General features: G+C 40.4%; 1 protein-coding gene and 1 pseudogene across 5 annotated transcripts in view; one reads left to right on the top strand and one right to left on the bottom strand.

Annotated features, from left to right (window-relative positions):
- Nucleotides 1-27,578, bottom strand: part of SSH2 (slingshot protein phosphatase 2) — a 303,596-nt gene that overhangs the window by 222,979 nt on the left and 53,039 nt on the right. The gene's annotated exons all lie outside the window — the stretch shown is intronic.
- LOC129394407 (large ribosomal subunit protein uL6-like) lies at nt 364-26,742 on the top strand (annotated as a pseudogene).

Below are 27,578 nucleotides of genomic sequence, written 5' to 3'. Positions count from 1 at the left end.
GTATGTACTCTGAACTCTTCTCAGACTGAGGATAGATTTGTGTTCATTTATCTTCACATCCAAAGATACACATTTGATGTATTTGTTTAGAGATAGGCTATAGAATATAGCATAGGGCCTGATTACGGGATCTAACTCTTAGCCTAGCCTCATTAGCTCTCTGCTGCTAAGTGTTCATATGAGCCAAGAGACAGGCCAGGCACAGTGGCTCATGCCTGCTAATCCTAGCACTTTGGGAGGCTGAGGCAGGCAGATCACCTGAGGTTAGGAGTTTGAGACCAGCCTGGCCAACATAGTAAAACCCTGTCTGTACTACAAAAAAAAAAAAAAAAAAGTGTATATATATATATATATATATATATATATATATATATATATTAGCCGGGCATGGCAGTGTGTGCCTGTAATCCCAGCTACTAGGGAGGCTGAGGCAGGAGAATCGCATGAACCCAAGGGGCGGAGGTTTCAGTGAGCTGAGATCACGCCATTGCACTCCAGCCTGGGTGACAGTGCAAGACTCCATCTCAAAAAAAAAAAAAAGAGCCAGGAGACATGCCCTACCCAAGTCCCCCAACAAGCACCAGAAAACAGTTTAAAACCTTTTCTTCTGTTCTCTAATCTCTTTCTAAAAATCTGTCTAGAAGACAGACAAGGAAAATAAGACAAAGGAGTGAAATAATTAGCTGGTAACATAGGAGTATTTTTCCCTATGACTAACAACTCAAAAAAGGGAACAGAAAAGGCTCCAACTCTGACTCATTAGATTCTATTCAAATGTTTGCTGTTTAGCTAACAGCAGCTGGAAACTGAGTTATCCCTACATGGATCATTGATGCATAAGCTTACGTCATTAAAACTTCTCACTACCAGTGGCTGAAACTTATAACTACTTCATGGCTATCCTAGTTGATTCCTACTTTAATTTTTCACAGGTAGGGCTGTGTTTCATCTAAAGTATACCCTCAGAGATAAGAGTTTTAGAGTGCAAATAAACTTAAAGAAAGTAAAGCTCAGAGTTAACTCTTTCTGATAACAGCCTTGCTCCTGGTTTACTTCCTTCTCATTTTTTTTCTACTCTGACCCTTTGTCTACTTTTAGTTTTCTGTCTTAAAACCAAGTCTCATCTGGCATTGTCCCTCTTTCTTCCTCTTTTAGAAAATAATCAGAAATAACCAAATATTTAAAATCATTGTTGCCCGAGCGTGGTGGCTCACGCCTATAATCCCAGCACTTTGGGAGGCCGAGGCGGGTGGATCACGAGGTCAGGAGATCAAGACCATCCTGACTAACATGGTGAAACCCCGTCTCTACTAAAAATGCAAAAAATTAGCCGGGTGTGGTGGCGGGCGCCTGCAGTCCCACCTACTCGGGAGGTTGAGGCAGGAGAATGGCGTGAACCTGGGAGGTGGAGGTTGCAGTGAGCCGAGATCGCGCCACTGCACTCCAGCCTGGGCTACAGAGCGAGACTCCATCTCAAAAAACAAACAAACAAACAAAAATCATTGCTAAAAATCCTACAAATGTAAAGTCTTTTTAATTCTTGTTCTCTTATATTTTGGAGGGGGGAGAATAAGAACATTTACTCTCCATCTAGCTTAAAAAATATATAAAATATTTGAAGACTTCTGGAACTCGTATTAGGAAAGCTAAAGGCTTAATAATAAATATTTGAAAGAATTAAAATGGTAGAGATCAGAGCTGTTTTCAATCTTCCCAAGCTCTCATACTACAACAGATAATAATATAGATAATACTAAGCACATCAAAAGTGGCTTGTCATTGTCACAGTATAAAAACTAGAGAGAGGCTGGGCACGGTGGCTCACACCTGTAATCCCAACACTTTGGGAGGTGGGTGGATCACCTGAGGTCAGGAGTTCAAGACCGGCCTGGCCAATGTGGTCAAATCCCGTCTCTACTAAAAATACAAAAAATTAGCTGGGCATGGTGGCGGGCACCTGTAATCCCAGCTACCCTGGAGGCTGAGGCAGGAGAATCGCTTGAACCCAGGTGGTGGAGGTTACAGTGAGCCAAGATCATGGCCATAGCACTCCAGCCTGGGCAATAAGAGCGAAACGCCATCTCAAAAAAAATTAATAATAATAATAATAATAATAATAATAATAATAAAAACTGGAGAGAGCTTGAGCCCAGGAGTTGGAAACCTGCCTGGGCAACATAGTAAGACCCCATCTTCATGACAAAAAAATAATAATAATAATCAGCCAAGTATGGTGGCACACCTCTGTAGGCCTGGCTAGTTGGGAGGCCGAGGTGGGAGGATAACTTGAGTTTAGGAGTTCAAGGCTTCAAGTGAGCCATAATTGTGCCACCGCCATCTGGCCTGGGCAACAGAACTAGATCCTGTCTCCAAAAACAAAACAAAACAAACCTGAAGAGAGAAAAGTAAAAATTAAACCAAATTACACTAGTTAAGATGTTGCAGCTTTCATTCTTATAAATATTTCAGATGTCCACACTAGCTCTTTCAAAATGACCTTTCGGCTGGGCACGGTGGCTCATGCCTGTAATCCCAGCACTTTGGGAGGCCGAGGTGGGTGGACCACCTGAGGTCAGGAGTTCGAAACCAGCCTGCCCAACATGGTGAAAACCCGTCTCTACTAAAAATACAAAAATTAGCCAGGTGTGGTGGTGCTCAATCGTAATCCCAGCTACTGGGGAGGCTGAGACAGAAGAATCACTTCAACCCGGGAGATGAAGGTTGCAGTGAGCCAAGATCACGCCACCAGAATGGGTGACAGAGTGACACTCTGTCTCAAAGAAAAAAAAAATGACCTTTCAAGAAAGAGGTCCTGTAACCACACTTGCATTCCTAAAGTTATTTTAAGACTTTATATATATATTCATCAATTGAAACAATTCATTAAGATACAAGGTATCCATTAAAGTGGGCTGATGGCATTACAACATAATTGGTTCATGGAACAATTGTTTACTTGCAACCAACATATTTAGTTCTAAATTAAATTCTGAGAAACCTAAAGGAAGACAAAGGACAAAGGTCAAGTTCATTTCCCTGCCTTCTGAAACCTGGTAATTTTTTTTTTTTTTTTGAGACGGAGTCCCGTTCTGTCATCCAGGCTGGAGTACAGTGGCGCAATCTTTGCTCTCTGCAACCTCCGCCTCCTGGGTTCAAGCAATTCTCCTGCCTCAGCCTCCCGAGTAGCTGGGACTACAGGCGCGTGCCACCACGCCGGCTAATTTTTTGTATTTTTAGTAGAGATGGGGTTTCATGGTGTTAGCCAGGATGGTCTCTATCTCCTCACCTCGTGATCCACCCACCTCGGCCTCCCAAAGTGCTGGGATTACAGGCGTGAGCCACCATGCCCAGCCAAGACCTGGTAATTCTAATTCCTGAATTGTTTCTGGGTTCTGCAGAGTGAACAGTCTTTCTCATGAGTATATGGCTTATTCCAAGATTGCAAGGACGCATTAATATTTAGGACCTCTACTAAACTACACAATTATTTAAATAGATGCTAAAAAGCGTTTGACAAAATAGTCATTTCTGGTTTCAAACATTTTTAGTAAGCTAGGAATACAAAATGCAGCCTTAATTCACTGCAGAGATTTTTTTTTTTTTTTTTTCCAGAGTCTTACTCTCTGTTGCCCAGGCGGGAGTGCAGTGGCGCGATCTCTGCTCACTGCAGCCTATGCCTCCCGGGTTCAAGTGATTCTCCTGCCTCAGCCTCCCGAGTAGCTGGGACTACAGGTGCACACCACAACGACCGGCTAATTTTTTATTTTTAGTAGAGACAGGGTTTCACCATGTTGACAAGGATGGTCTCCATCTCCTGACCTTGTGATCCGCCCACCTCGGCCTCCCAAAGTGCTGGGATTACAGGCATGAGCCACTGCGTGCGGCCTAGGTGGGCTTAATTATACATAGCACCTCTCAGTGGTAGGCCTTTACCTCAACCTTGTTGCCTGAATTTCATATTGTAAATTCCCTCAATGTTTCTTCTAGCATGAAGGTGGTCATCTTCCCCAGTTTGTAGTGCAGATACCAATTCTCTTTTCTTTATTTTCTTCTTTTGCATGTCCCTTTGGCAGGAATTTTGAGGAGGGCAAAGTCAAACTCATATTCTTGCATTGGATGTATCAAGCCCAAATCTTAACTAAACTGAGTTCATATCCTGGTTCTGCCACTTACTAGCAGTGTGATTTTGAGCACATTCCTTAATTTCTTTGAGCTCAGTTTCCTCATCCATAAAAATGGACACAACAATAACATCGATCTATTAGGGTTGTTGGAAAGACTGTATGAGAGATAACATAAGAAAAGCATTTAGAGACTTAGAGCCAGGTGTGGTAACATGTGCCTGTAGTTCTAGATACTCAGCTGCTCTAGAGGCTGATGTGGGAGGACTTGAGCCTGGGAGTTCAAGTCCAGCCTGCACAACATAGCAAGACAGGTGTCTCTACCAAAAAAAAAAGTAATTAAAAAAAGCACTTAGAATAACTTAGCTTCTGATGTTGCCACTATTACTGCTGCTTCTAATAATAATAATAAATATTACTATAATAATATTAATCTCCTTCCTAGATGTAAAAGGCTTATACATTTGGGTTAAAATTTTCTTTCAAAGAAACTTTTGTCTTCAAGGGAAATTTTGCTTATATCAAGTCTTAAGTGCTTTTCATTCTTAAAGACAAAATCATATTCCCTACATAACCTGGAAGCAACTGAGCTCACAATGAGTCATTCATTGCCATTTATTGTACCCCTACTGCGTATTAAGCACTTTTCTGGGTGCTGAATTATTAGTAGCTAAGGTAAAACACCAAACAAAAAGGGAAAGGTAACTGAACAGGTTACAAAAACAGTTTTTTGCTTTTTATGGGGACGCAAAAACTACAAAGATAAGATATGATTTGGGGAAACATGTCCCTTTAGCTAAGTATTGTGTGGAGAAAAACGGGTTAAGATTGTTGGTAAGAAAAACATCTGCACCATAACAAGAAGTTTCAATCCAGAACAGCTTCTAATGAACAATTATAGTAATAAAATGTTGCAATTTTTATATGGACTGTATGATGCAAGAACTCATATACTAAGAAGGAGGTTTTCAAGAGTGTAAAATCTAACTTGTTCAGTTACCCAACAATTTACAAGCAGAAGTCTTAAGAAATAATCCCACAAGAGGCCAGGCACGGTGGCTCACACCTGTAATCCCAGCACTTTGGGAGGCCGAGGCGGGTGGATCACCTGAGGTCAGGAGCTCGAGACCAGCTTGGCCAACATGGCAAAACCCCATCTCTACTAAAAATACAAAATTAGCTGGGTGTGGTGGCAGATGCCTGTAATCCCAGCTACTCGGGAGGCTGAGGCAGGGGAATCACTTGAACCCAGGAGGCAGAGGTTGCAGTGAGCCGAGATTGCGCCACTGCACTCCAGCCTGGGAGACAGAGCAAGACTCCATCTAAAAAACAAACAAACAAACAAACAACGAATAAATCCCACAAGAGTCAAAACCTGTTGCCCTGTTGTTACTGTTAAGTCTCTTTTACCCTATTCTTGTTATAGATTATATGCTTTTAAGAGGCAGAGAACATTTACTATTTCTTTCCTCTTTCCTTTTTTCCTCCATCTTTCATCCTCTCCTCTTTTTTTTTTGTATCTTTTTTTGTGGTTCTAAGTGAATACATTGCAGGTGTACTTAAAGAAACTAGTGACTCTGAAAATGTACTATTAGACATAGGCTGGGCGTGGTGGCCCATGCCTGTAATCCCAACAATTTGGGAGGCTGAGGCAGGCAGATCACTGTAGCCCAGGAGTTTCAGACCAGCCTGGGCAACATTGGCAAAACTCTGTTCTCTACTAAAAATACAAAAAATTAGCTGGGCGTGGTGGCGTGCACCTGTAGTCCCATCTACTCAGGGGGCTGAGGTCGGAGGATCGCCTGAGCTCAGGAAGTTGAGGCTGCAGTGAGCCGAGATCACGCCACTGCACTCCCACCTGCACAATAAAGTGAGATCCTGCCTCAAAAAATAAAAAGAAAAATATACTATCAGACATCAAACAATAAAATATATTTATACCCCAAAGCCCAGCAACTTTGGGAGTAAGAGCTTTTAATCCTTTAAAGGCCAAGACATACCCTGGCACTTAGGTGTAACTGCATTGACAAAGCAATTTCATAATCTGTGTCTGATCCAACTAAGGAAATTCTCTAAAGTCTTTGCTCAAATTATACATTTAAAAACAATTATTTCAATTCTTTCCTGTATCTACTGAGAGAATGAAGACCATTCTTGGCAATCAGACTATTGACATTCCAGAAAATGCAGACATCACTCTGAAAGGATGCACAGTTATTTTGAAGAGCCCCAGAGGAAGTTAGGGAGAGACTTCAATTACATCAATGTAGGATGCATTCTCCTTAGAAAAGAAGAGGCGCTAGGTTGACAAATGATTGGGAAATAGAAAGGAAGTGGCTACTGCTTGCACTATTTGTAATCATGTACAGAACATGATCAAGGGTGTTACACTGGGCTTCCATTACAAGATGAGGTCTGTGCATGCTCCTTTCCCCATCAACTTAGTTATCCAGGATCATGGGTCTCTTGATGAAATCCAAAATTTCTTGGGTGAAAAATACATCTGGATGGTTTAGATAAGGCCGGGTGTTGCTTATTCAGTTATCTTAAGTCCAGAAAAATGTATTAATCCTTGAAGGAAATGACATTGAGTTTGTTTCAAATTCAACTGCTTTGATTTAGCAATCCACAACAGTTAAAAACAAAGATAACAGAAAACTTTCAGATGATCTGTATGTCACTGAAAAAGGAACAGTTTAGCAGGCTGATGAATAAGATCTAAGAGTTGTCCAGCTACAGCAACAAGATACTGTATGGTTGCTAAGACCTGTTTGTGATATTTTAATGATGCATTAAAAGACCTCTATTACAGCTGGGCTTGGTGATGCATGCCTGTAGTCTCAGCTACGCAAAAGGCTGAGGCGAGAGGACCATTTGAGCCCAGGAGGTTGAGGCTGCAGTGAGCCGTGATCCCACCACTGCACTCCAGCTTGGGCAACAGAGTGAGACTCTGTCTCAAAAAACAAAAACAAACAAACAAAATCCCCCAAAACAATTATTTTAGTATGTAACACATATATGTGGTAAACAACTAAGAAGGTGTCAAAGAGTATTTTTAAGTCTTCCTCCATCCCCGTCCTCCCACCTACCACAACCCCATTCCTAGAAGTAATCACTATGCCAGTTCCCAAGGAATCCTTTCAGGATTATTCTGTGTACATACAAGCATTGTGTGTGTAGATGTTCTTTCTCCAAAATACACAAATGAAAGCACACTGCACCTATTTTTCTGCCCTTGCCTTTTAAACTTAGTATCTTTGTTTCACTATTTTTTAAAAACTACATAACATAAAAAATAACATAACATAAAATTTACCCATGATTCAATTAACTCCTACCGGGTCCCTCCCACAACATGTCGGAATTCAAGATTTGGGTGGGGATGCAGCCAAACCATATCATTCCACGCTGGCCCCTCCCAAATCTCATGTCCTCACATTTCAAAACCAATCATGCCTTCCCAAGAGTCCCCCAAAGTCTTAACTCATTTCAGCATTCTACTGGTACCAATTTACTGTATTAGTCTGTTTTCACGCTGCTGACAAAGACATACCCGAAACTGGGCAATTTACAAAGAAAGAGGTTTAATTGGGCTTACAGTTCCACATGGCTGGGGAAGCCTCACAATCATGGCAGAAGGCAAGGAAGAGCAAGTCACATCTTACATGGATGGCAGCAGGTAAAGAGAGAGAGCTTGTGCAGGGGAACTCCTCTCTTTAAAACCATCAGATCTCAGGAGACTTATTCACTATCATGAGAACAGCACGGGAAAGACTTGCCCCATGATTCAGTTACCTCCCACCAGAGTTTCCCTTCTACAACACGTGGGAATTCAAGATGAGATTTGGGTGGGGACACAGTCAAACCATATCAACCATCTTAACTGATTTTTTTGAGACAGAGTCTTGCTGTCACCCAGGCTGAAGTACAGTGGCATGATCATGGCTCACTGAAGCCTGGACCTCTCAGGCTCAAGCGATCCTCCCATCTCAGCCTCCCTAGTTGCTGGGACTAAAAATTACCACGCCCAGGTAATTTTTAAAATTTTTCTGTAGAGATGGGGTCTCACTATGTTTCCCAGGAAGGCTGCAAACTCCTGGGCTCAAACAATCCTCCTGCCTTGGCCTCCCAAAGTGTTAGCATAAGCCATCACACCCGGCCCCATCTTAACTATTGTTAACTGTACAGTTCAGTATATTCACACTGTTGTATAGTCAATCTCTAAAGCTTTTTCATCTCAAAGAACTGAATCTATATCCATCAAACAACTCTTCATTTCCCCCTATTCCAACCCTTAGCAACTACCACTCACTTTGTTTCTGTGAGTTTTGACTTGTCTAGATAATTCATGTAAGTGGAATCATACAGTGTTTGTCTTTGACTGAGTTATCTTACTTAGCATAAGGTCCTCAAGATACATGCATGTTGTAGCATGTGTCAGAATTTCCTTCCTAAGTCTGAATAATATTCTATTGCACACATATGGCATTTTGTTTATCCATTCATCTGTTAAGACATTCATTTCATTGTTTCTGATTGCTGCAAACATTTCATTGCAGAGATGTCCCATGATTCAGTTAATCAGCCTCCTACTCATATTAAACTCATTTTCTAATATGCTATAACAAATTACCACAAACTTGATGGCTTAAACAACATACATTTATTATTTTACAGTCTAGAGGCAAGGAGTCCTAAAATCAAACAGTTGGCAGACCTGTGTTCCTTCTGCAGGATCTAGGGGAATGTTACAGGCTAAATTGTGTCCCCTAAAATTCATATGTTTAAGTTTCAATCCCCAGTACCTCAGAATGTGGTTGTAATTGGAGATGGAGCCTTTAAAGAGTAATCAAGTTAAAATGAGGTTTAGTAACCTAGGGGTGGTTCCAATATGGGTGGGCCCTAATCCAATATAGGTGGGCCCTAATCCAATATGACTCATATTCTCATGAAAAGAGATTAGGGCCACATGTAGTGGCTCATGCCTATAATCCCAGCACTTTGAGAGGCCAAGGCAAGAGAATCACTTGAGGCCAGGAGATCAAGACCAGCCTGAGCAACATAGCAAGATGCCATCTCTACAAAAAAATAAAAACAAAATAGCTGGGCATGCCTGTAGCCCTAGCTACTCGGGAGGCTGAGGCAGAAGGATTGCTTGAGCACAGCAGTTCAAGTTTACAGTGAGCTATGATCACACCACTGCATTTTAGCCTAGATGGCACAGCAAGACCCTGTCTCAAAATAAATAAATAAATAAATAAAATAGAAAAAGAGAAGAGATTAGGACACAGATACACCCAGAGGAAAGACCATGTGAAAACAGAGGGAGAGGACAGCCTTCTACAGGCCAAGAAGGTCAGCCTCAGAAGAAATCAACCCTTGCCAACACATTGATCTTTGACTTTCAGCCTCCAAAACTATGAGAAAATAAATATTTGTTATTTAAGCAATCAGTCTGTTTAAATGGCTTATACTTGTTATGGTAGCCCTAACTATTTTTAGGAGAATCAATTTCTTTGCCTTTTCTAGCATCTAGTGGCTATCTGCATTCTTTGGCTCATGGCCCCCTTCCTCTATCTTCAATATCGGTAAAGGTGGGTTGAGTTCTCTTAACGCATCAATCTGACCTCCTTTCCTGGGTTCCTCTTACACTTTTTTTTCTTTTTCTTTTTTTAACTTTTAAGTTCCTGGGTATATATGCAGGTTTGTTATATGAATAAACTCATGTCACAGGGGTTTGCTTTATAGATTATTTCATCATCCAGGTATTAAACCTAGGACTCATTAGTTATTTTTCCTGATCCCCTCCTTCTTTGCACCCTCCACTCTCTGGTAGGCCCTGGTGTCTGTGTTCCCCTCTATGTGTCCATGTGTTCTCATCATTTAGCTCCCACTTATAAGAACATGTGGTATTTGGTTTTCTGTTCCCATGTTAGTTTGCTAAGGGTAACAGCATCCAGCTCCATCCATGTTCCTGCAAAGGACATAATCTTGTTCTTTTTTATGGCTGCATAGTATTTCGTAGTGTATATGTACCACATTTTCTTTATCCAGTCTATCATCGATGGGCATTTAGGCTGATTCCATGTCTTTGCTGTTGTAAATAGGGCTGCAATGAACATATACATGCATGTGTCATTATGATGGAATGATTTATATTCCTTTGGGTATATACCCAGTAAGGGGATTGTTGGGTCGAATGGTAGCTCTGTTTTTTTGTTTTTGTTTTTTTGAGATGGAGTTTCGCTCTTGTTTTCCAGGCTGGAGTGCAATGGCACGACCTTGGTTCACTGCAACCTCCACCTCCTGAGTTCAAGCGATTCTCCTGCCTCAACCTCCTGAGTAGCTGGGATTACAGGTGCCCACCACCAAGCCCAGCTAATTTTTTGTATTTTTAGTAGAGATAGGGTTTCACCATGTTGACCAGGCTGGTTTTGAACTCCTGACCTCAGGTGATCCACCAGCCTTGGCCTCTCAAAGTGCTGGGATTATAGGCGTGAGTCAGCATGCCAGCGGTAATTCTGTTTTTAGCTCTTTGAGGAATTGCCACACTGCTTTCCACAATGGTTGAACTAATTTACACTCCCACTAACAGTGTATAAGCATTCCATTTTCTCCACAATCTCCTCAGCATTTGTTATTTTTTGACTTTTAATAATAGCCATTCTGACTGCTGTGAGATGGTATCTCACTATGGTTTTGATTTGCATTTCTCTAATGATCAGTGATGTTGAGCTTTTTTTCATATGATTGTTGGCAACATGTACTTCTTCTTTTGAAAAGCGTCTCTTCATGGCCTTTGCCCACCTTTTTTTTTTTTTTTTTTTTTTTGAGACAGAGTCTCACTCTATCACCCAGGATGGAGTACAGTGGTGCAATCTCAGCTCATTGCAACCTCTGCATCCTGGGTTCAAGCAATTCTCTTGCTTCAGCCACCGCGATTACAGGAGCGTCCCACCATGCCCAGCTAATTTTTATATTTTTAGTATGGACAAGGTTTTGCCATGTTGGCCAGGCTAGTCATGAAATCCTGACCTCAAGTGATCCACCTGCCTCGGCCTCCCAAAGTGCTGGGATTACAGGCATGAGCTACTGTGCTCAGTCTCCTTTGCCCACTTTTTTTCTTTTTTTTTTGAGACAGAGTCTCGCTCTGTCCCCCAGGCTAGAGTGCAGTGGCATGATCTCAGTTCACTGCAACATACACCTCCCAGGTTCAAGCAATTCTCGTGCGTCAGCCTCCCAAGTAGCTGGGATTACAAGCGTGTGCCATGACGCCCGGCTAATTTTTGTATTTTTAGTAGAGACAGGTTTCACCATGTTGGCCAGGCCACTCTTGAACTCCTGACCTCAAGTGATCCTCCCACCTCAGCCTCCCAAAGTGCTGGGATTACAGGTGTGAGCCACCGTGTCCGGCCCTTTGGCCCACTTTTAAATGGAGTTTTTTGTTTTTTTTTCTTGTATATTTGTTTAAGTTCCTTATAGATGCTGGATATCAGACCTCTGTCAGATGCATAGTTTGTAAACATTTTCTCCCATTCTACAGGTTGTCTGTTCACTCTGTTGATAGTTTCTTTTGCTGTGCAGAAGCTCTTTAGTTTAATTAGAGTCAACTTTTACTTCTTTGCAATTGCTTTTGGCATCTTTGTCATAAAATCTTTGCCTGTTCCTATGTCCAGAATGGTACTGCCTAGGTTGTCTTCCAGGGTTTTTATAGTTTTGGGTGTCCCTCTTCTACTTTAACAGCCTTTGTGACTGATTATGTTGCATCCTGCCCCGATAATCCAGGGTAATCTTCCTATTTTAAAGTTATATATGATCAGCAACCTTAATTCCTCGTTTACTATGTTAAGATAACATATTTACAGGTTCACAGCTGATTAGAATGAGGACTCTACTGGGGGCCATTATTCTGCCCACCACCATAATCTTCTTCTTTTTTTTTTTTTTCTTGAGACGGTCTTGCTGTGCTGTCCAGGCTAGAGTGCAGTGGTGCGATCTCGGCTCACTGCAATCTTCCACTGCCGGGTTCAAGAGATTCTCCTGCCTTAGCCTCCCAAGTAGCTGGGACTACAGGCGCCCGCCACCATGCTCGGCTTTGTATTTTTAGTAGAGATGAGGTTTCACTATGTTAGCCAGGCTGGTCTTGAACTCCTGACCTCATGATCCGCCCACCTGGGCCTCCCAAAGTGCTACAGGCATGAGCCACTGTGCCTGGCCCATAATCTTCGTCTTTGAAGGCTTTACTGGGGGGAAACAATTGTTTTCTAGAATCCAGTGTTTACACCAATAAACTGGGAAGCAAAAAATTAATTAAGTACAATGGGAAATACAACACTATAGTTATATACTTTGCACACAAAGAGGATCGCAAAAACTTAATATCAGCCACAGAATGTTTGAAATAGCTTTTTCTGGAGAGGTGATGATTTGGATTTAATCCACTCATAGTATTTTATATAGGCTTTTTTCGTGATAAATGGTACAGATTTGCAAATTGTCTAGTATTAGGGATACAATCTGTGGTTACTGAATTTAACTGAGTCAATTTGAAAATTTAAATCAGGATAAATTGACTGGTTCCTTCTTCCAGGCATCCACAGTTCCTTGTGCACACATTTTCTAACTCTTAACTCACTACTGTAATTATTGCTATACAGGTTCTTTATCCCCCTCTGGACTATGAGCTTCTCAACTTGTACTGCCAGGGCCTGGCACACAGTAAATATTCAATAAATGTTCAATGAATCAGTGACTTAGTATTAGTTGTTGCAATTCTTCCTTGTTGCTATAAAAATAACACAACTTGAAGATAAGTTATAATCTTTGTATGTAGGTATAATTAAGAGACCAACAGTCTTCACTCCCCTGAACACATGATATTTGTTCCTTAATAGTAATAGTAGCAACAGCTCCTACTGGAAGAGCCAACTGTTACATGAAACACTGCCTCCCTTGGGGTCCAGATCAACATGGAAGCTTTAAGCCAAAAGAGCATCTTCATTTCTCAGAGCCTCTTAGCAGCTTGGCCTGTCAGTGGCTAAGAGAGTCAAGATACTCATGCCACATTACTCCCTAACTCTGGCCTGCAATTAGCCTATTTCATTTGCAAAGGTATTGCTGCTCTTCACTCATTGCACGTAACACACAACTGTGTTATGGTAAGTATCATAGGCTTGTTTCTCCTCTCACTGTGCCCTTTAGAAGGAACACATCTCTCAGTCCAAATCTCACCCATCCTTCAAAGCACCAGTCAAATCCCAGAATTTCAGGAGGCTTCAAAATGATGACTTCAGTCCCACTGAAGTAGGAGATCCCTTCTGAACCTTCCTTATGTAGGCAGGGGTTGGCAAACTATAGCCTGTGGGCCAAATGTGGCCCATGGTCTGTTTTTATACAGCCAGCAAGCTAAGAATGGCTTTTGCATTTTAAAAAGGATTGTTTGTTTTTTTAAAAAAAGGACAAAGGATGTGCAACAGAGACCGTATGTGGCTTTTGGCATCTTTAGGGGAGGCCTGAAATATTTACTAACTGGTCCTTAACAACAACAACAAAAAAAGATTGCCAACTCCTGGCCTAGAGCACACAATTCAGCCTAATGATAAATTGCCCAGAACTGTTCTCTAATCTGTGCATAGTCTTGTCTCCCTGTGGCTTCTGTTTCTGTTGTCTACCCAACAGTCATCTCTAACCTCTTTTACCTACCAGTCCCAGTACTCAGGCTGACAATGCCAAGTACCTGCCTTTTCAGCTTAGCCTCCCTGAAGCCCAGAACAGTCATACATCTTAATACTGGTCTTCAAGGCTTGAGGACAAGTCTGCTGTGGCTTGTGGGAAAAGTTTTCCACCATGACAAAGGAGATTTGAGAAAACAAACTGCCCTTTCTATGCCTTTGGAGGCAGTTATGCAGATTTGATATCTAGAGCTGTGACAGCCATTTTGTGACCTCAAAAAGAGAGGCCCAAGGACAAAAGGAAGCAAGTTAAAGATGGTAGAGCAGACAGACAGAACTCAGAACCTTGACAAGTGCATTAATCACTGTATCAAGTCTATAATTGCCTTGCTCCTGGCCTTCTCATCTTAAACATTATCTCACTTTTAATATGGTATTCTGGTACTTTCAAAAAGAAAGAATCCTAAATCTATAAGTAGATTTTGTGTGCTTGGAGAATAAGTCCCACATCTTCTATGTCTGCACTTCTACAGATGCACAGGGGTGTAATTGTTGGGATCCAATTATTTTACGAGTAATTACTTTGGATAAAATTTATCACCCTTAAACTTTGAAAAGATTCCTGAGTGTACAAAAGCAACTGAGGAGGCCAGCTTCTATGAAAGTAACTTTGATGGACAGCTACCATAGGTAAAGCATTTCAGATTTCTTATCTCATTCAATACTAGGCTGGGCGCGGTGGCTCACGCCTGTAACCCCTGCACTTTGGGAGGCCGAGGTGGGTGGATCACCTGAGGTCAGGAGTTCAAGACCAGCCTGGCCACCATGATGAAACCCCATCTCTATTAAAAATACAAAAAATTAGCTGGGCGTGATGGCAGGCGCCTGTAATCTCAGCTACTCAGGAGGCTGAGGTAGGAGAATTGCTTGAACCCAGGCGGCAGAGGTTGCAGTGAGCCGAGATTGCGCCATTGCACTCCAGCCTGGGCAACAACAGCAAAACTCCATCTCAATAAATAAATAAATAAATAGATAGATAGATAGATTTAAAAAATACTAAAAGAACCCAGTAAGGTTACACACTCCAAATTCATATAAATGAAGTCTAAGTGGTAGAGTAGAGATTTTAATTCAGGTCTCTTATAGATATACTCACACTTTTTCACAGTATCTCTCCTTGTCTTTCTAAGTCTTCTATTGCAACTAACGGTGATAAGATTTAAAGATTTTGCTTATCATTCTTTGAATGTTCACTTGATCACATCTCAGATCCCATACAAATGCCACATTACTTGTAGTTGCAAATTCACACCCTCACACAGAGATAATCTGAATATTTACTTAAAAAAAAAAAGAAAGAAACAACGCTGTCATCTCCTTGAGGTAGTTTTGTTTGTTTTTTGTTTTTGAATTTTTTCCCTTCTCTTTTTCTAATATAATCAGCTTCCCTAAAAGGGCATGTTTCTGAAATGAGAGAAAAAAATCCTCTAAGCAGTGATTCTCAGGGTGGTCTCCAGACCAGCAGAATCACCTGACAACTTGCTAGAAATGCAAATTCTTGGGCCCCACCCCTGATCTACCAAATAAAAATCTGGTGTAGTGCCCAGAAATGTGTTTTTCACAAGCCCTCCAGGTAATTCAGATATAAATGAAAGTTTCAGAGCCACTGGTCCAAAGTATTTGCTTCTGTATATAGCACTTAAATCACTGCATTAAAACTAGAATGGTGGAATCATATCACTCCTATGAAAACAGTTAAGCAGTGGGTTTCCAAATTCCAATGACTTCTCCAGGCACTGAAGAAACAGTTTCTCTACAACCAAATTGAAATAAGAGATAAATGTCTTCTCTATTATACATATTTGACTCAGATACAAAAACAGACAATATTCTAAAATGGTAAGTCTACAATTAAAAGAAGTGTAAAGTAATTTCTGCAACTTAAGATTGATACAGCACAACAATTAAATCACTGCAGCTGTGTGGAGAGATAACATTTATTTTAACATCAGAGCTTGGAGGGAAGAAAGAGAATCAGCAGTTTAAACTCAATTTGGAAATTAGAGATCCCCAGCAGGAAAGCTTTACAACCCAGTTTCCTATCCAGTCTATAAAATAAAGAGGGAGGACTTGGGATTCAACCTCTTCCTGGCAGATAATTTGCTGAGAGTAAAAATGCACTGTATCATTTGTCAGGGCTCTAAGGAACTTCTAACCCTAGTTTAAGGAAGAATCATGGATACCAAGAATAAATCACAAATACTCTAAAAAATCATTCCTTGAAGGGGAAGAAGACTTTGCTGACCTTAATTCCTATCACAGATTTCACTGAACCCAAATGGGGTTTGGTTTCATTAATTTAACCTATAAAAGACAGAAATAGTTGAAGCTGCAGAGAAAATAGCAATGGAACCTGAAACAAAGTCTAATTGTGATTAATTAAAAATTAGTGTCTTCTAAAGACTACCAGAAGATGAAGAACAATAAATTTACAAATATCAGAAATGAGGGAGCAGGCTGGGCATGCAGGCTCACGCCTGTTATCTCAGCACTTTGGGAGGCTGAGGCGGGCGGATTACCTGAGGTCAGGAGTTCGAGACCAGCCTGGTCAACATGGTGAAACCCTGTCTCCACTAAAAATACAAAAAATTAGCCAGGCATGGTGGTGGGTGCCTTGCAGTCCCAGCTACTCAGGAGGCTGAGGCAGGAGAATCGCTTGAACCCAGGAGGCAGAGGCTTCAGTAAGCCTAGATCGTGCCACTGTATTCCAGCCTGGGTGGCAGAGTGAAACTCCATCTCAAAAAAAAAAAAAAGAAAGAAAAGAAATAAGGGAGCAAAGGAGACTATATGCTGGAAGAATTTGAAACCAGTTTAGAAAAATCAATTAACTGAAAACAAGCAGTACAAAGATCATTTAGAAATTTATGTGTAGATATTGAATTATGTTTTCCCACAGAAACATTCCTAACTAATGCTTGGATTCCTAAACTAGCAACCGATAGCAAAACTACCAAAAGCAAAGTGGGGTTATCTCCAGTGAGATGCAAAAGCAGTCATTCATATGTACAGGTTATTCGGTTTACATAGAGGGCTGCTACTTGTATTTGATCAACACCTATATAGTGCAAAATGCACACTCAGTTAGGTACTATGACAGATTCTGAGAAGTAATCATCCACAAAAAACAACAAGTTAATAAACAAGTTTATACAGACAGGGAAAAGCCAAGGAGCCAGTGGTAGATGTTCACTCCTGTCTGAAAACCCATGAAAAGAACAATGAGAAAAAAATGGCAACAGCATCTCAGAACTTCTAGACCTAGAATATCAGGGCACAAAAGAGAAGCTCTTGGAGTTATGTGTCTAGTTGCTAATTAAATGGCTGAGGAGAACTGAAATGGAAATTCATAGAGAGGCTGGTTTCTCTCTCCTTAGGCAAACCAAATATTCTATTATTTTCCATTTTGGGTTAGGCTTCTGCTATTAAGTTAGCTGCTGATTTCCCTCCTGTTCTGTGTAGGAGTTTTATTTATTTTATTTTTATTTTTAGAGACAAGGTCTCGCTCTGTTGCCCAGGCTGGAGTGCAGTAGTGCCATATCGGCTCACTTCAAACTCCATCACCAGGGCTCACACGATCCTTCCATCTCAGTCTCCTGAGTAGCTGAAACTACAGGCCATGTGCCACCATGCCCAGCTAATTTTTTGATTTTTTTTTTTTTTTTTTGGGAGAAATGGGGTCTCCCTGTTGCCCAGGCTGATTTCAAACTCCTCGGCTCAAGTGATCTTCCTGCTCCCTCCCAAAGTGCTGGGATTACAGGCATAAGCCAACATATCCAGCCCTGTGTAGGAGTTTTTAAAAGATCAGTCCTGTTAACTTCATGAGGTAACAGCAGGCTGGCAAAACAAGGAGATACTGCAAGGTTAACTCTGTGTGTGCTGAAAGCATGCAATTCTTTTGACCTCCATTCACTGGTAAATCACCTTACATATTAGTTTTACAGTCTTTAAAACTGTAGCATTCTAGTTATTTATTTCCCTCCTCAGACCAATATATGAGAGCTATCTGTGGTTTAAATACAACCATCAACTTCCCCCAGCCCCTGCCACAAAAACACTTAACAAAAAAAATCTGTGTAGCTTGATTTGGGACCTGGACTATGAAAGTAAATTAGGTTTTAGAGATGCTAACGTGTGTATCAGGTAGTATGATCACTGTATGTGTGCAAAGAGGTGGAGTTCTGTTATTTCCTTACAGAATGAAGGTTTGAACAGCAAAAGGCAGATATTTTAGAGAAACTAAGCAACTTCAGAAAGGCATCTGAAGAAAAGAAGACACTGAGTAAGAAAGGAGGGAAAAGCATCCCTTGAACATTTGTCTGGGGATGTACGCCAGGAAAGAAAGACAAGTGCAGAAAGATCGCTGTTACTTAGAATGCTGAGACTACAAAGTTAGGTGTCAGATGATTGTGAAAAGAGCCTATTTCCTCACAAGTAAAGAGCTCTATTCCTTCTTTAATAAATAAGAGAACTGAAAGATTTAGCTCTAGTATTAGAAGAGGAACCTAGATTGATATCAAGGAAGGCTAGAGATACCTAAAATTAAGAACTACCAGGCTGAACTGGGGGTAAAGTGAGTGATGGTCTTGTATTTGCAATTAATTTCCTATATAGCATTCTGACCACAAGATGTCCTCACACTGTAACAAGGTCATTTTGTATTCTAATTGATTAAGTGCACTATGATGAGAGAAGCTGCCTAGAAGGAGCTAAGTGAAAGCTTGTAAACCTCAGGTATAATCTTTCAAAGAGATTCATTCCCTGTTCTTTGGAGAAACAGTTATACCAATGATTAAAACTCTCTGAGAAGAATATCACCTGAATAACTCTCTAGGGCTCTTCTTTCCTGATCTAAACCCTTGACATGTACTAAAAACTCAGTTAATTTTGGGTACAGCAGAGGTAGTACCTACCCCTCAAGATCCTTGAATCCATAAAATTGTTAAAGATGAGAGAAGCCCAATTACACATTTTGTCCTAGTCTGCCTTTCTTCTCGGTCACCCACAGTTCAGTAGCCAACACCATAGGGAGGTTGCCAAGCGCCTTGGGGGAACCCTCATGGAGGCAGAAGACAAGGTGCTCACATAAAATTCAGTTCCCGGCTGGGTGCGGTGTCTCATGCCTGTAATCCTAGCAGTTTGGGAGGCCGAGGCGGGCGGATTGCCTGAACTCAGGAGTTCGAGATGAGCCTGGGCAACAAGGTGAAACCCCATCTCTACTAAAATACAAAAAATTAGCTGGGCGTGGCAGCTTGTGCCTGTAGTCCCAGCCACTTGGGAGGCTGAGGCAGGAGAATTGCTTGAACCCAGGAGGCAGAGGTTGCAGTGAGCTGAGATCGTGCCACTGCACTCCAGGCTGGTCGACAGAGCAAGACTCCATCTTAAAAAAAAAAAAAAAAAAAATTCAGTTCCCACCAGGAAATTCTTGGAAGAAGCCCTGTCGAATATTGGTCATGGGCCTGCAGAATCCTCCCCGTTCCCTTGGATGGGGAGAAAAATTGGCAGACTTTTCAGTCCCTCTCATCCAGCATCATGGAAAATAACCTAGAAAAGTGGGACTTTATAGAATGCTAATAGAGGTAGCTCAGAGCTGATTACAGGTTGAGCAATGTCAGGAAATAAGTAAAGGGATAAGAGTAGAAGTGTTTCAAAAGATTCTAGCCATAAAATAGCAATGCCCCAGAGCCAGAGAACAGAGGAGTGAGAGTGTCTAAAAAGAGATGTTTCTCAAAGAAATGAACATTTCTCTAAACTAGTTTCCATCTTAGGAAAAGGATTTTGGAGATGAATTCAGAAATTGCTTCAACGGACAGAGATTCTAGAGAGATGGTCAATACAAGGGGTCTTACCTACTAAACCATAATTGGGAGGTGTCATGAGAACCACTGGGGTGAGAGACTCCCAAAAGCTAGAGGATCTTAGTAATCTAGGGACTTCAGTAATCAAGGAATGCCTCCTACAATCAAGAGTGTTGGTTGCCCGAAATCCAAGCCAACCGTAACTTAAAGAGCAGCTTGCTGGTGAGCCGAAGCTCAAGTTTGAGGTAGGGCTTCAGAGATAGCCACAAGGCTGTCCCCTTGTAGTGTCCCTTGCCTAGGATGCTTTGTGTCTTTATGGAGGCCAAAGAGAAACACCTTGGGTCTCTAAGCTTTAGGCCAAAGGGAAGATTCAGGACAAGAATTTAGCCCTAACTAACAAAAGCAAGAGACTAGAGACCCAAAATAGGAGAGCATCAAGGAAGAAATGAAAGATCGGGGAACTGCCAAGTCATAGGGAAGAATTACCCTGCCCAGGGCAAGAGATTAGCAGAGACCCTTGTGAATAAGACCCCCTGATTATTGCCAAAGAAAAGAGTTCCTCTGAAAAGAAAATTGCAGGAAAGAATAAGCTGCTTTTGACAACGGCTTTTTCTCATAAACCATAAGAAGTGCAGGAAGGTCGCCTGCAGAAATCAGTCTGTGTTGATCTCTGCACAGAGTGCAGGCCCAGTTGAAATCAGAACTCTCCTCATAGGCAGTAGGAATAGATACTAAAGCATAGGTGTTTATGATAGTCATTGGCCTGATCCTAGAAAAAAACCTGAGGCTTAGGCATGGACTTCTTGCATGGGATATTGGTCGGTACTATTTTTTTTTCAGGTTTGGTTTTAGGATAGGACCTTGGGTCCCATCCTAGCTTTATGTCTATTAAAAATAAAACTATTCCCTTTGGGCCCGCAATTCTATTTCTAGGAATTGATTATAATTATGTTAAATGACATTTTCCCAATGTTACTCATTGCAGCATTTATTATAATAACGATATCCTGGAGACTGGTTAAATACATTATGGTATATCTATATAATGGAATATTATCTGAAATAAATAAAAACAAGGAAGTTTTTGATGTACTAATATGGAAATATTTCTAAGGCAGAATAGGTAAAAAAAAAAGCAAAATATGCAATATTGTATATAGTATGTCACCATTAGTGTAAAAGAGAAGAATGTTTGTGTGTATGCTTGCATGTCTATGCATAGTGCTGCTCCAAAGAGACAAAGAAAACTATTATTATTGTTTGTGAAGAGGAGAACTGGATGGCCAGGGTACGAAAGTAGAGGATGACTTCATTATATACCCTTTATGAGGTTTTGACTTTTGAACTTTGTAAATGTATTACCTAGTTTAAAAAATTAAACAAAAAATAAATTTTAAAATCGAATAATAACAAAAGAACGTCTTCAGCCTTTTAGCAGTAAGCAAGTCCCAGGAAAAGCCAGATTTGATTAAACTCTGACATGTGAGTGAGGATACTGACAAGTGTCACACAGGCATCTACTGGGGTCTGTGTGAACTTGTTTGGAGATCTGGAATACTGATACTATAAATCTAAAATCTGTACATGAAATCATTCAGACACTGATTTAGCAAATTTCTACTGAACTACCATGCCTTCATTGTCTATTTGATAAAAATAAGAGTTTTCTCTTAGAGTTTTTCTCTTCATAATCTGTAATTTCTACCTCAATACAAAACAAACAGGCTTTCTTTTAGATGGATATGATACAATTGAAGTCTGCACACCCCAAAGGTCAGAATGGAATCTTTCATGAGTAAACTCTAATTGCAGACAAAGACTCTTCTATATATGACAACATCATACAGGGCCAACTGAAGCAGTACTAAGACTTTTTGAAGTTGTTATATTCCCTTAAGCATTTCTAAAACTTTTCACATGAGAAAGTAAGGAAGCAAAATATGGTATTTTTGGAATGAAACTCTGGCTAACAGGGTTATGGGGCATCTGAGAAGTCACGGGATAGGTCTAACTTTCTCAGAGGGGAGGCTGCAATTGTTTTTTATTTTTTTTTCTTTATTTCCAACATCTGCTCTTAAAATTAGTTCTGCACAAATGTTTGCAGATACAGAGCAGCTGGCAGTCTTGCCTGCATTTTGCCCATTGGTGGATTGTAAGGAAGTCACTGAAGTAGGGCTATTGAATTTTCCATTTGTGTTCCAGTGTTTTCAGAGAACTGGCAAATTTATGTTCTGGAACATTGGACTCAGAATGTTAACATCCTACTGAATACTGTTTAGAGCTTGAGATATTCATAGCAGAATTGTAAGTTTACATCTAATCTCTCAAGACAACAAGATTTGAAAATATACTCTCTTGCAGCCATTTGTAGGCAATTCTTTTTCATGTCAGTGTGGAATAAAGATATACTGTTCTATTTATATTAGTGCTTTCTGATTCATTTGATTTTTTAAAATAAATAAGAAAATATATCATAAAAATAAACATGCCCTACTTAATTAATAAAAAATGCAAAATAAAACAAGCTCCACTTTCATCTTTCAGACTGGCAAAGATAAGAGATTATAAATGTTTCCAAACCTGGGAAAAGTGAAGGAGGAACTCTCACATACTAATGGCTGGGAGTGTAAAATAGTAAAATTTTTCTGAAAGTAATATGACATTGTGTCAAAAATCTTAAAGATGTTCATGACCTATTAGTCGATTACAGAATTTAAAGAAATAGGTGTATAAATATTTATACAAAAAATATTCCCTATTTTTTTCTTATATTACATATATCAGCTCAAATGTTCAACAACAGATGAATAATTACATTGTAGAACACTGAAATGAGTTACTGTCCTTAATACAACATAGGGAACTCTTATTTCAGCCAAATCCTTTAATAAGCCTGATTGATTTTGTTAAATGGAAAAACACTGGTGGAAAGCAGTTGTCTATTAGACATTATGATTGCTCTTTGTTTTCAAAGTTATTAAAGGGTTAAATTGTTTCTTTTGTATTATGCACATGTTTGTTTTTAAACTAACTCCAGCTCTAATTCTTGAAAATGGAGAGTTTACAGCTTTCAATTTGTTTTAGAATCCCATGGAATTGATGACTATTATTAATATTACTCAGTGGCCATAACAGCACAGTATAACATCAACATGAACTCTTGGCTCCCATTCAAGAATCAAAATAGTAATATTAAAAAGAGTGTATATCCGTATTCCTAGAGACTACATTAACAAAGAAAGAAATCTCCCTCCCTCCCAAAAGAGAATAATGATATTTACAAAAGGTTAAGTGGGTACAGGAACAATAACTAAAGAAGGCAGAGAAGTCCTGGCATGGTGGCTTACGCCTATAATCCCAGCACTTTGGGAGGCTAAGGCGGGAAGACAGCTTCAGGCCAGGAGTTTGAGACCTGCCTTAGCAACACAGCAAGACCCCCATCTCTACAAAAATAAAAAATAAAAATAAAAAAAAGGCAGAGGAGCTAGCGGTCTCGTAAGAAGGTGCTATGGAGTACAAGAGGAGGGCTTATAGGTGGATATTCCTGGTAGTGTAAAAAGTATTCTGGGGGCCGGGTGGGGTGGCTCACGCCTGTAATTCCAGCACTTTGGGAGGCGAAGCAGGTGGATAGCTTGAGTCCAAGAGTTCGAGACCAGCCTGGACAGCATGGTGAAACCCCATCTCTACTAAAAACACAAACATTAGCTGGGCGTGGTGCCGCGTGCCTATAATCCCAGCTACTCAGGAGGCTGAGGCATGAGAATCACTTGAACCCGGGAGGCAAAGACTGCAGTGAGCCGAGATCACACCACTGCACTCCAGCCTGGGCAACAGAGTGAAACTTGGTCTCAAAAAAAAAAAAAGTATTTTTTGGTACAGTAAGGTGAAAGTAATAGAACTCTGAAGTGCTTCATGTTAGAAAGAATAATTTTTAAAATTAACTTTGGTGAGTTTTAGAGCTACGGAGTTAACAAGGCAAGCAAGCCAACCTGCAAGCAAAACAAAATATCCACAGTTACTTACGGGTTACCTAAAAAGCCAAGAGAAATGGAATTGGGTAGGATTGGTTTTAATATGACTTTTAAAACAAAAAATCTTTAAGATGTACATCTAGCTCAAAAATCTCCAAAGAGGCCGGGTGCAGTGGCTCACACCTGTAATCCCAGCACTTTGGGAGGCTGAGGCAGTAGATCACCTGAGGTCAGGAGTTCGAGACCAGTCTAGCCAACATGGCGAAACCCCATCTCTACTAAAAATACAAAAACTAGCCGGGCATGGTGGTGCACGCCTGTAATCCCAGCTGCTCGGGAGGCTGAGGCAGGAGAATCACTTGAACCCGGGAGGTGGAGGCTGCAATGACCTGAGCTCGTCCTGCTGCACTCCAGCTTGGGAGACAGAGCCAGACTATGTTTAAAAAAAAAAAAAAAAAAAATTCCAAAGAAACACATGGAACAAACATATGGAGACAAGAAATATAAAAAACAAAGCCATAAATCCAGAAGAAAGGTTGAGCTGTAGCATTATCACCTACCAAGGCAAACATCAATCAACTTTTACTATTGATATAGGACATAGGGCCTGAATAGAGCAAATTTAAATTACTTGGAAATCCCCATCCAAGGGAAAGTTTCCTTCCATTTTCCATTCTGTTTTTAGAAGAGGTTATAGACAAGAACAGAAATTGCTATCAGTGACTGACTGACTTACTTAAACAAGCTTCTAGGGAAAGTTCTTGGCAAATTAGATATTTGGTCGAGTTTCCTCCACCTTCTACATTTATTTTCCCTTGAGAGGGAAGTGTTCAAAATAATGTTTGGTTTCCAGAAAAGTTTATTAATAGGCTAAAGAAAGATATTTTATTAAAAGGGGTTTTCAGGCTGGGCGCAGCAGCTCATGCCTGTAATCCCAGCACTTCGGGAGGCTGAGGTGGGTGGATCGGATAAGCTCAGGAGTTTGAGACTAGCCTGGGCAACATGGCAAAACCCCATCTCTACAGAAAATACAAAAATTAGCTGAGTATGGTGGTGCGTGCCTGCAGTCCCAGCTACTCAGGAGGCCAAGGTGGGAGGATCGCTTGAGCCTGGGAGGTGGAGGTTGCAGTAAGCCGATTGTGCCACTGCACTCCAGCCTGGGTGACAGAGCAATACTCTGTCTCAAAAAAATGGGGAGGGGGTGGGTGGGTTTCAGGTTAACACATTTAACTTACAAAATAAATTTGGTTTTATAAATAAATATTTTGATATGGTTAGGCTTTGATATGGGTCCCCACCCAAATCTCATCTTGAATTGTACTCCCTATAACCCCGATAAGGGAGAGACCAGGTGGACTTAATTGAATCATGGGGGCAGTTTCCTGCATGCTGTTCTCATGATAGTGAGTGAGTTCTCATGAGATCTGATGGTTTTATAAGGGGCTCTTCCCCATTTTGCTTGGTACTTCTCCTTCCTGTCATCTTGTAAAGAAGGTGCCTTGCTTCCCCTTTGCCTTCCACCATGATTGTAAATTTCCTGAGGCCTCCCCAGCCATGCTGAATTGTGAGTTGATTAAACCTCTTTATAAATTACCTAGTCTTGGGTATGACCTTATAGCAGCATGAGAACAGACTAATACTTTAATTATTTACAAATAAATAATTAAATTGCCTTTATGAGCTGTGAAAAGAACATGGAGATGCAGAATTCTCTGTGATTGTCAGATAACATCTAAATCAGTCAGAAAATTAAGTTAATTATAATGCTGCAGATTTTCAAAAGATTGGGCTGGTCCTGAGCTCTCTTTTCTCTCTCTATAACTTTCCCCCAAGTGATCCCATTAGTACCAGGACTTTAAATATCAACTATTTGCCGGTGAATCCCAAATGTACAGATGCTCCTCAACTTACAAGGCTCAGTTCTGATAAAGTCAAAAAAATCATAAAGTCATAAAATCATTGAGTCAAACCATGGTAAGCTGGAGACTGTCTGTATATCACTCTCTCTAAACTCTGAACTCATATATTCAACTATGTGTCATCTCCAATGACAGTCTCACAGTCATCTGAAACTTATCATGTTAGAACTATACTCCCCACTTCAACTTCCATTCTCTCCCCATAAGCCTGCCCAGGACTAGTATTCCTTATCTCAGAAAACAATGCAAACATACACCTCAGTTTCTCTAATCAGAAATCTAGAGTGATCCTTGACCCTTTGCCTCAAGCCTCCTGTTCAGCTTATCAGTAAGCCCTGTAGGTTCTATATCCAAAATATGTCTTAAGTTTATCTAACTCTTGTCATCTCCTCTTGAGTATCACCTCTTATCTGCAATTGCCTCCCTACTGGCCTCCTTCTTTCCATCCTTATCTCCTATAGTCTCTTCTCCACACAGCATCCAAAGCCATCTTTTGAAAGCACAAACATGGTCACTCCCATGTTGAAAACCTTTCAGTTGTATTCCCATAGTTCTTGGGGAAAAAAATCAAAACTTCTTACTACAGTCTGTAAAGCCTCACATGATTTCATCCTTATCTACTTCTCCATAGTTTCCTCATTCAGCCCCACTACATTATGATCCGGCCACATTGCCCTCCCTTCAACCTCCTCAAACATGCCAAACTCTCTCCCACCTTGGGGCTTTGAATATGCCTTTTGTTTAAATGACTCTTTTCCTTTTACCCCATGCCTGGCTCCTACTTATTCTTCAAACCTCACTCGGTATAACTCCATCATGAAGGCCTTGCCTAACATTTAATCTATGTACTGCTCCCTAGTTATTTCAGTCATAGAATTATAATTTGTAATTATGAATTTGTACATATGCTTATAATGAAAACTATAAACCACTGATGAAAAAAATTGAAGAGGACACCAAAAAAAAAAAAAAAAGGAAAGATATTCCATGTTCATGGATTGGAAGAATCAATACTGTGAAAATGTTCACAGTACATACACAAAGCAATCTACACATTCAATGTAATTTCTATCAAAATACCAGTGACATTCACAGAAATAGGAAAAACCCTAAAATTTATACAGAACCATAAAAGACCCAGAATAGCCAAAGCTATCCTAAGGTTAAAAAAAAAAAAAAAAAAAAAAAAAGGAGGAATCATATTACCTGACTTCAAATTATACTACAAAGGAATAGTAACCAAAACAGCATGCTACTGCCATGAAAATAGACACATAGACCAATGGAACAGAATAGAGAATCCAGAAAGAAATCCACACATCTATAGTGAACTCATTTTTGGGAAAGGTGTCAAGAACAAAATTGGATTATTAGATTTTTTTTCCTATAGAGTTGTTTGGAGCTCCTCATGTGTTCTGGTTATTAATCCCTTGTCAGATGGGTAGTTTGCATATATTTTCTTCCATTTTGTGGGTTGTCTCTTCACTTTGTTGATTGCTTTCTTTGCTGTGCAAAAGCTTTTTACCTTGATGTGATCCCATTTGTCCATTTTTGCTTAGGTTGCCTGTGAGTTAAACCTCAAGAACATACATTGGGGAAAAGATAGTCTCTTCAAAAAGTGTGCTGAAAAACTGAATATCCATATGCAGAAGAATAAAACTAGACCTCTGTCTCTCACCACATAAAAAATCAAACATAAATGGATTAAAGAATTGAATCTAAGACCTCAAACTATGAAGCCACTACAAGAAAACATTGGGAGAACCCTCCAGGACATTGGACTGGGCAAAGATTTCTTGAGTAATACCCCACATGCACAGGCAACCTAAGCAAAAATGGACAAATGGGATCACATCAAGGCAAAAAGCTTTTGCACAGCAAAGAAAACAATCAACAAAGTGAAGAGACAACCCATAAAATGGAAGAAAATATATGCAAACTACCCATCTGACGAGGGATTAATAACCAGAACACATGAGGAGCTCCAAACAACTCTATAGGAAAAAAAATCTAATAATCCAATTAAAAAATGGGCAAAAGA

The sequence above is a fragment of the Pan paniscus genome, chromosome 19, assembly GCF_029289425.2.
Source record: "Pan paniscus chromosome 19, NHGRI_mPanPan1-v2.0_pri, whole genome shotgun sequence".
Classification (NCBI taxonomy): domain Eukaryota; kingdom Metazoa; phylum Chordata; class Mammalia; order Primates; family Hominidae; genus Pan; species Pan paniscus.
The sequence above is the reverse complement of the archived record's forward strand: the minus strand, read 5'-3'. Positions and strand labels throughout refer to the sequence as shown.